Below are 10469 nucleotides of genomic sequence, written 5' to 3'. Positions count from 1 at the left end.
TGGGCCTGTCTTCAGTTCCGGAACACTCCTGCAGAGACTACACCTGGATCCTTACAGAGATTGATATACTGCTCTTACTGGGCTCAGACTGCCTATACTCCATTGATGTGTTTACTCTAGGCTTCGTTGAACCATTGTGCATTATACCACACCATGTATTATAGCATAGTAGAGGTCCCTGATTTTTGTCTTTTTTCTTATGCAATTCTTTTATGTGTACGGCAGTGTTAGTGACTGTTTAAGTTGTGTCTGATTGGTGCACCCAGTTTGAGGATGTTTTAACTGTTTTTTGCCACAACGTATCCCGCTGGGGAGCTATATGTCTAATTTTTCTTTATTTGAATGCAACTGGATTTAATATATATGTCATTGTTGTCTTTAGAAAAAAAATATTTTTGTATTTTGATAATGAGTTTAAAACACATCACATGTCTCTGAAACTGTTATACTTTGTATCTATTTTATGTTTTTTGTGTATTATTTTTTTTCTGAGTTTTTGCATTTGATTCTTTGCAGGCCATTTTGTGCATTGGATTCTGCCCCTTAGTATAGAGACCCTTTTGTAGCTACTTAAAGACGCTGTGCGCTCACTATTATCCTTTGGCAGGTGACATCTTTTGCCTTAGAAGGGAATTGCTTTTAGAAAAATACTACAAACATTTGTTTTCATAGCTAAACAATATCCAACATAATGGTAAAATCTGATTTTGTCTAACTATTTCAGAAACAATGGCTTTAAAAAGTCGCCATAATCTGCCGAAAGCTTCTAGTAGCCTTTTCAGAGTTACTCCTGAACTGCCACCTGAAAGTCTGCCTGATCCCTGAAAGGAGATGTAAACGGCTCCCAGGAAATGGAACAAAAAGGCCCTTGGAAGGGACAAGGTATGACCTTCTCATGACAGGATGGCTTGGTGGATGTGTCGTCCAATTGCACAAGCTTCAATGGGGTAACCTCTGTCACAGGCAGATGTAGCTGATGCATCAGCCTGCCCCTTCTATTGTCCAGGTAGTCAGGAGGGCATCAACCCCAGTGGGAGTAAAACCTATTTCAGAACAGTTTTGCGAGTAGAGTTTCTCATTTCCCGAGACCCAGCACAGCATTGTGCCCCAAGCTATGCGCAGTGGAACAAAGGATCTTTCATGTTGGACATTGACAGAACAGTGCAGTGTGAAATTGTTTAGGGACAAACCCCCAGGAAAGTATGCTAAATGGGTAGGGTTGCCCCTAGGAACTTTTTTCCTGGTGTACAGTCATAATATCGAGTCAATTATTTCGACTGGACAGAATATCGAGTAAAAAATATAGAATGGACATAATATCGACTAGACATAATATAGACAACAAAAATATCGACTAGAGAAAATTAATATCGAATAGAATGGACATAATATCGAATCAAAAATATAGAATGGACATAATATCGACTAGACATAATATAGACAACAAAAATATCGAATTTAAGGTAAGTTAATAATAATTTTTATTTTTTGTGTAATATAAGTCTGTAGCGGGTTGTGGGTTTATAGGGGAATAGGGTGGGAAGTAATTTAATTCTAATTAATTAAATATGTTAATTTATTTATTGATATATATTTAGAATTAATTGTTAATTAATTATTAATTGGTAATTAATTAAAATATAATTGGTAATTAATTATAATTGATTAATTGATAAACATTTTAATTTTAGTAATTTATTTTCTGTAGCGGGTTGTGGGTTTATAGGGGAATAGGGTGGGAAGTAATTTAATTATAATTAAATAAATATGTTAATTTATTTATTGATAATAATTTAGAATTAATTGTTAATTAATTATTAATTGGTAATTAATTAAAATATAATTGGTAATTAATTATAATTGATTAATTGATAAATATTTTAATTTTAGTAATTTATTTTCTGTAGCGGGTTGTGGGTTTATAGGGGAATAGGGTGGGAAGTAATTTAATTATAATTAATTAAATATGTTAATTTATTTATTGATATTTAAAAAAAATTAATTGTTAATTAATTATTAATTGGTAATTGATTAAAATATTATTGGTAATTAATTATAATTGATTAATTGATAAATATTTTAATTTTAGGGTTCAGGGTCAGTTGTCAGTTTTTGGGTAAAGGGGTATTTTTAGGGTTCAGGGTCAGTTTTCAGTTTTTGGGGTAAAGGGGTATTTTTAGGGTTCAGGGTCAGTTTTCAGTTTGTAGGTAAAGGGGTATTTTTAGGGTTCAGGGTCAGTTTTCAGTTTTTGGGTAAAGGGGTATTTTTAGGGTTCAGGGTCAGTTTTCAGTTTTTGGGTAAAGGGGTATTTTTAGGGTTCAGGGTCAGTTTTCAGTTTTTGGGTAAAGGGGTATTTTTAGGGTTCAGGGTCAGTTTTCAGTTTTTGGGGTAAAGGGGTATTTTTAGGGTTCAGGGTCAGTTTTCAGTTTGTAGGTAAAGGGGTATTTTTAGGGTTCAGGGTCAGTTTTCAGTTTTTGGGTAAAGGGGTATTTTTAGGGTTCAGGGTCAGTTTTCGGTTTTTGGGGTAAAGGGGTATTTTTAGGGTTCAGGGTCAGTTTTCAGTTTGTAGGTAAAGGGGTATTTTTAGGGTTCAGGGTCAGTTTTCAGTTTTTGGGTAAAGGGGTATTTTTAGGGTTCAGGGTCAGTTTTCAGTTTTTGGGGTAAAGGGGTATTTTTAGGGTTCAGGGTCAGTTTTCAGTTTGTAGGTAAAGGGGTATTTTTAGGGTTCAGGGTCAGTTTTCAGTTTTTGGGTAAAGGGGTATTTTTAGGGTTCAGGGTCAGTTTTCAGTTTTCGGGTAAAGGGGTATTTTTAGGGTTCTGGGTCAGTTTTCAGTTTATGGGTAAAGGGGTATTTTTAGGGTTCAGGGTCAGTTTTGGGTTTTTGGGGTACAGGGGTACTTTGTAAAAATAAGGTAAAATTACATTTAAATTACATTTATTTAATAAAATTGAATTATATTAAATTATATTATAATATTTTTTATTAATTTATATTCAAAAAATTATTATATACTTACCAATACTTATGTTGTAATGGTATGCGTTGTAAAGGTATATGCGTTGTAAAATCTTGCGTTGTAAATGTATGCGTTGTAAAAGTTTTTGCGTTGTAAAAGTTTTGTTGTAATGGTAGGCGTTGTAAAAGTATGCGTTGTAACGTCATACATCCCTGGAGTGGGAATAGTAATTTTAACCTCTACGCTATCCAGCGCTTTCCCTACTGTTGCACCCACTGGAGTGGGAGTAGTAAATTTTACCTCTACGCTATCCAACACTTTTGCTAATGTTGAACTCACTATAGTTGTAACAATAAATTTTTAACATTTTCTAAAATGTTATATATGTTTATTTAATAATATGTTTAAATATATATATATATATATGTGTGTGTGTAATTTTTGGTGATATAATTTTTTTAATTATATAAATTATTTATTAAAATTATATTTTTTTAATAATTATTTCTAAGTTTATATTAAATATATTTATTACTATATTAGTTTTAACTTACTTTTAAGACATTTTAAAAAATCGATATTTTGACAGTCTATATTTTTGTAAGTCGATATTTTGGAGTCGATATTTTGGTACTTACCTGTTTGAAGATAGGGAGTCGATATTTTGTCAATCGATATTTTTGACTCGATATTTGTGTATCTCGATATTTGTGTCGTCGATATTATGTCAGTGATCCTTTTTTCCTATTGGTGATGGAGTCTCCCCCACTCACAACCTAGTAACAGGCCTAAATGGGGCATCCCTGGATACCTTCTTCAGAACACATCTGGAGCTGGGAAAGACAGAAGAAGGACAGCTCTTCCAGTTGGACATGCAGAAAGAGACACCATGAGCTTGGTGTGCTCCCACTTGTTCCCAGGACAAAGAAGTGAACCCCAGGGGTAGGTTGGCAGACCTCCTGTTAAGATGCATGGCCACAAAAGCTGCTAGAAACCTTCTTTTTCCAAGAGCCCAGTTGACCAGTTCCAACTTGATTTGTTCTGGACCCTCATGGCGGCTTCTGAGAAAGTGAATCCTTGCTCCCTAAGTCAATGATGTTGCTGTCTCATGCTTCTTCAAATGGCTCCCAATCAGCTCCAGGAAAACAATTAGGCATGCCCTGGTCACAAGCAAGCTGGAATAGGGGAACACCCTATATGCTTGGATCAATAAAAAAAACACCAGAAGCCTGCGGATCATTTAGATCTATGCAGCCAAAATCACTCTCAAACTCCCACACTACACCCACATCACATCACACCTCAAGGAGTTCCACTGGCTCACTATTCACAATCAAGCACAATACAAACTCCTCACAAACACTTTCAAGGCACCACATAACACTTGCCCAGCATACCTCAACAATCGCTTCTGTTTTCACAAACCTTCAGGACACATCCACTTGTTCAGTTTCCTACTTGCATAAATCCCACACATATGGAAAACCAGATCTGGTGGTCTAGCCTTCTCCTGAATTGCTCCTAAAATGTGGAACGACCTGCCACTCAACGTAGGAGCCTCCTCTCTACTTCTTGAATTCCTAAGAAGCTGAAGACTTGGCTTTTCGAGTAGTCCCACTAGTCCTTGAGTGTCCCTAGACTCACACCTGCTCATTGCCAGCATACCCTCCCATGTGATTGTGTGCTCTACAAACCTGCATAACATGACATAACATAACATAGCATAACATAACATAACATAACAGGAACCAATGCACTGTATGGGTAATGCATGGATACAGAAACCAGGCAGACATATCTTTTCTCAAAAGCTTTGAGTATCAGACCTCAAGAAAAGCCTGAGACTCATCAGTATTCTAAACGTGGACTATGTACCCTTTATACCCAACTCAGACTATGGTAGTATGAATAAATTATACACAAGTGTCTTGTTGGATTCCTGTGATAGCAAGACAATCAAGATAAGCTTTTGGAGAGGTACAATCAGAATTTATTAGCCTCCAAGGAATCCCAGAAAATAGCGAAAGAAATGATAGCTCTCATTTATACTCAGATTCCTTCTTAAGATTCTAAATATGTGCTTAAACCCTCTGCTTGACCTACAAAGAGTTAATACACTGCACACTCACTCAGCACAGGACACAGGGGCCCTAGGCAGATATTGCCATGTTTTCTGAAATATCAACAGGTGAGATAGTTATTATGGAAGTTATGTGCTTGGCTCTTACTAGGATGGAGTTCAGAACAGTTACACCTTGGAGAAAGTGTACTTAGGTGCGACACTACACCCAACGAACATAACAGGAGCATGGCTGTATCTACCATGGTGTATACAACAATGGAAGGTTGTTCCTGGGTGGAATCTTTTGTTTTATGGGGAATGGGAATTGGGAGGTACTGAAGGAGTGGAGAAGTGTGGCCCAATGGTTAGAGCGGCACACCAGGGTTCAATTCCCGCCTCGGGACCAGGGCTCAATTTCCTCGGACCTGATAATTCTCGCCCCGGTGCCTATTCTAATCATGTGCCCCACTCTGCAACTCTGGGCAACAGCTTGCTTAATCTCCACACCGGCCCCAACAGCGCTGGGATGCCTGGCTTCACCTTGGGGGTGCCCAGGAATGGGCTTTTTACAGGGAAAAGCCAGGAAGGGTTCCACAGCGGTATGCGTACAGCGCCAAGATACCTCAGGATATAAGTGCGCTATACAAGTACGAATTAATTTCAAGGGAGGGAAACTCATATGTCAAGGTGATTATATTGATTATAGTTTGGCTGTTTCTGTGACTAAAGTAAAGTAAAGTCCACATTTGTAAAGCGCACAATCACCCGTAAGGGTCTCTAGGCGCTGGGGGCCGTCGGGAAGATTAAGCGAGCTATTGCCCAGAGTCACATGGTGCTGGGCTAACCTGCCGCCGGAGCCGGGGATCGAACCGTGGTCCCCAGATTCCAGCGTCAGTCGCCCTGGCCGCGGCGCCACACCTCTTCCCTGACTGCAGAGTTGTATCGAAAAAGGAAAACTGGTTAAGTTCCCTATATCTTACTTTTTTGATACTGGTGTAATTTTGATGAGAACTGTATAGAAAATGGTTAGCATTCTACTATCATGGTTCACTTGAATTAACTGAAAATAAAATGGCAGGCGCGAGGTCCCTAATCTTCTGGAAAATGTCCTCGATTATGTACAGAACAGCAAATGCAAGTACCTACAATGTCCCTCTTCACTGTAGACATATAAATGGGGGCCGCACATATTTATGCAAAGTCTGGCAGTGGACATTGGAGGAAAACTGACTTTGCAGGAGATTCACAGGTGAATGTGCGCAGCTCACATGTACAACCTCAAGATCTGGTGACTTTCCCGCCTCTACCAGAGTGGTGTTGACAAATCCGGTGATGGTCATAGATTTGCCACCAGCCAAACTCTGAATCAGACCCTTAGGCCAACATTAAGAATTCAGGGATAAATTACTATCACTGTGCAAGCACGTGCCACACTTTGGGGCATATTAACAAGGGATTTATCTCAGCTTTTTTGTTTGGCCTTAAAAGCCAAATAAGCGGAGATAAAATTATCTCCCTGTCAACAACAGGGTGCTAACATCGAAAATCGCAGGTTAGAACCCTTTTTCTCTACGCTTCCCTTTGCATCTCTAATGAGATGCAAAGGGGGTGTTCCAGAGCAAAATAATAGGAGAAATGTCGCTAAGCGACATTTCTCCTATTATCAAGCTTCACTCTAACCCTCTTAGAGATAAAAAAAAAAGCAGCGCTAACCACGGTTAACGCTGCTTTTTAAAGTCTGCTAATTTTCAGATTTAGGCATACCTGTAATGGGAGGTGGATTATGTGACTGCAACCACAGGCACTATCACCAAGGTTATCGCAGTTTTTCAGTTAATATTGCTGGAAATCCAGCGTTATTCAATGTAAAACGGGGATATTCCTGTTATCCCTCTTTTTTTTTAATCACCATGGCGCTCAGTGTAGATAATACTGTGCTAGCATGGCGATTATCGCCAGGGATAGCCGGAGATATATTTTTTAACGCTAGCAGCTGTCAGCGATAATTTTCGCTGCCGCTTGTTAATATGCCCCTTAGGGGTTTGGGAAATTGGCATAATATGCTTTCGTGTAATAATGTAAAATTACAGCAAAATTACAAGACATGATGTGCAGTTATGGGACATGCAGTTTTGTCGCCTCACAATATATTTTAATGTGAAATGCATCCTTGCATCCATTTTTGCCCGGATGATGCATTTAAACAATAGGACTGTAAGCAGCTGCTTGTGTTCTGTTGCTCCTGAGTAAATGGTGCAATTTGCTGCAAATTGCGATAAAAAATGACTAAGAATCATTGCACATTGCACAATTTGCTCTAAATTTTTACTATGAAAGGCACATAATTAGACGAAGAGGCGTAATAGTGTAACTTCAGAATTTTCAAATAGTACGTGTAAAGCAAAATTCACATACATGTCCGAATTACACCAGCACATTCTACATTTTGCCCATTCAGCTGGCAGCTTTCCCTGAATAAGTTTCAGTGTGTTAAACCTGCCGGAATGTATTGGGGAAAACTTCCCAGAGACATGTGGAATGTGGAAATTGGTGTGTTAGAAACCAATTCTGCATGTTATGCCCCATTTTTTATAAAAACCTGGAAAAGGATGAGTTTCTAACACATGCTAAAAGGCTCACGCTGGGAGTAATGGTTGTTACCATGGGGCACATGCATAAAAGGAAAAAACGGTATTTTTGCATTTGGAATGCATCATCCCAAATGCAAAAATCGCAAATTGCGATTGCAATTTCCCATAAATTCCAATGGGCCTATAGGCCCATAGGAATGAATAGGAATTATTCCTTAATTGCACTCGCAATTTGTGAGTCGCAATTAAGGAATTTGAGGGAATCGCTATTTTTTTAGCAATTCCTATATACATAGTCTTGTGCGATTCCTTATTAGCGAATCCTTATTTTTCACTAATAAGGAATCGAAAATGTCATTTTTGATGCATGTGCCGGTTAGTGCGGTAAATTCCCGACCCCATTACAACAAACTTGTAATGAGGACGTTATGCTCTGTTTCTATTCTTCATGGTGGAGACTAAAGACAAACTAGTGACACTATGAACATTTGTGTACACCCTACATGTCAGCACCATTGATATCTGCTGACACACTCCAGTCAGAACTAGCAATGTCTGCAGACAAAGCATTCAGCATTGGTGAGGACTGCTTAGCGATTACTATTTGCACGCCAGTCAGTACTTGTGGTATCTGCTCCCACACTAACCAATGGCACTAGTCACATAATATCAGCAATGCAGGCAGATCCACCAACACATGCTGACACCTTACAGACAGCACTAGTGATATCTGCTGACACACCACACAAGCCTCAGACAGCACAGCATACAGACACCCCACAGGCTGCAGAGCGCACCAGTGACATATCTTACAGATTATAGACGTTATTAGAGAAATCGACAGACAAAAATTTATGCAAAGCTCCTGACACATTACAGAAAGCACTAGTGGTATTAGAAGGTATTAGATGGGGAGAGCATCAGAGGCTGCCTGTGGGTGGTGTTTAAGTGGTTCCAGCAAAACAGCCTGAAGTGCAACTCGGATAAATCTGAGATGTTATTTTTCGGCTGCCCATCAGATCCTAGGTGGCAGTCTTGGTGGCCTGTGGACATGTTCCCTCCATTGGCTGTCTCATCCATGGCCAAGAACCTTGGAGTAAAGATTGATAATGGTTTGTCGTCGAAGCCTCAGATTCTTGGCCTAGTAGGGAAATGTTTTGGCCTCCTTAAGATGCTCCGTAAATTCCTTCCTCTGCTTTCACAGGTTCATAGGAAAATTACGGTGCAGGCACTAATTGGGTCTCGCCTTGACTATGCCAACGTCCTGTACCTCGGATTGCCAGAGTATCTTCTTCAATCATTTCAAAAAGGGGGTGGTGATGGACAGAGTATCTGAGTTAATAAGAACACTCCTACCCAGTCAACAGATCAGGGCTTGATCCATCACCGTTTGTTAGCTCACTGCACCATCCCAGTTCAGAACCTGGCTACATGCAAATTAGTCTGTCCCTGGCCCAGTGCATCATGGGAACAGGGCAGACCAAACTACCAAGCCAGGAAGCTTGTTTCCTTTCCAGTAAAGAATTGGCTTGGTAGTTTGGTCTGCCCTGTTCCCATGATGCACTGGGCCAGGGACAGACTAATTTGCATATAGCCAGGTTCTGAACTGGGATGGTGCAGTGAGCTAAAAAACGGTGATGGGTCAAGCCCTGATCTTTTGACTGGGTAGGAGTGTTCTGCTTAATTCAGATACTCTGTACATCACCACCCCCTGTTATGAATCGTTTTGGCCACCACAAGTGTGGAAGGGTATGCTCAGACATGAGTCCCTTGCTCACTGCACCATCAGGATTCAAGCAACCCGGGCCGAAGATGGCTGTAATGCCGGAAACCGGTCCCCGGAAGCTTGTTTCCTTTCCAGTAAAGAATTGGCTTGGTAGTTTGGTCTGCCCTGTTCCCATGATGCACTGGGCCAGGGACAGACTAATTTGCATATAGCCAGGTTCTGAACTGGGATGGTGCAGTGAGCTAAAAAACGGTGATGGATCAAGCCCTGATCTTTTGACTGGGTAGGAGTGTTCTGCTTAATTCAGATACTCTGTCCATCACCACCCCCTGTTATGAAGAGTATCTTCTTCAACGCTTACAAGTAGTCCAAAACTCGGCTGCGCGAGCCGTCTTTGGCCTCCAGCGGAGAGCCAGAGCCTCTGATCTCTTGAAGACACTCCACTGGCTTCCTATCCGGAAACGAATTGTGTTTAAGGCGCTGACTCTTGCCTTCAAGGCTCTCCATGATATTGGTGCTAAATACATCCGAAGACGGCTGACTTTTTACCAACCGTCTAGATCTCTGAGGTCAGCGTCCCTGGCCTTAGCCTCGGTCCCCGTTATCAGGAGAGCACGGATAGGAGGCCGATCTTTTAGACGCCTGGCGCCCCTACTATGGAACACCTTGCCGGTGTCTCTGAGAAAGAACGTCAATCTGTTAGCTTTCAGGAAGGATTTAAAATCATGGCTGTTTGTCCAGTAGCGCTCATCTCCCATTTGCCTGGTCTCTGTTCCGTGTTAGGTCTGAAGCACCGGGACACTCCTCGGAGTAGCTGAGCGCTATACAAAACCACCCCTAACATAACATAACATAACAGAAGTCATCTAGAAGACAGCAGTGGTGATATTGCTGACAAACTGCATAAAGCACTAGTCATCTCTTCTCACACATGACAGGCTGCAATAGTGATACCCACAGACACTGCAGACAGGGCTAGTTACATTTGTAGGCAGCACATGAGAAGCTGTGTGCACAGTATAAGTTTAAAAAATGCAACTATTAATTTGAGACAGTGAGAATATTTCATCAACTTAATAAGACAACATCTTCCTAAGGTGCGCCAGAGTTCACTGAGGACATTCTGCTCAACC

Source organism: Lissotriton helveticus, chromosome 10, assembly GCF_964261635.1.
Source record: "Lissotriton helveticus chromosome 10, aLisHel1.1, whole genome shotgun sequence".
Taxonomy (NCBI): Eukaryota; Metazoa; Chordata; class Amphibia; order Caudata; family Salamandridae; genus Lissotriton; species Lissotriton helveticus.
The sequence above is the reverse complement of the archived record's forward strand: the minus strand, read 5'-3'. Positions refer to the sequence as shown.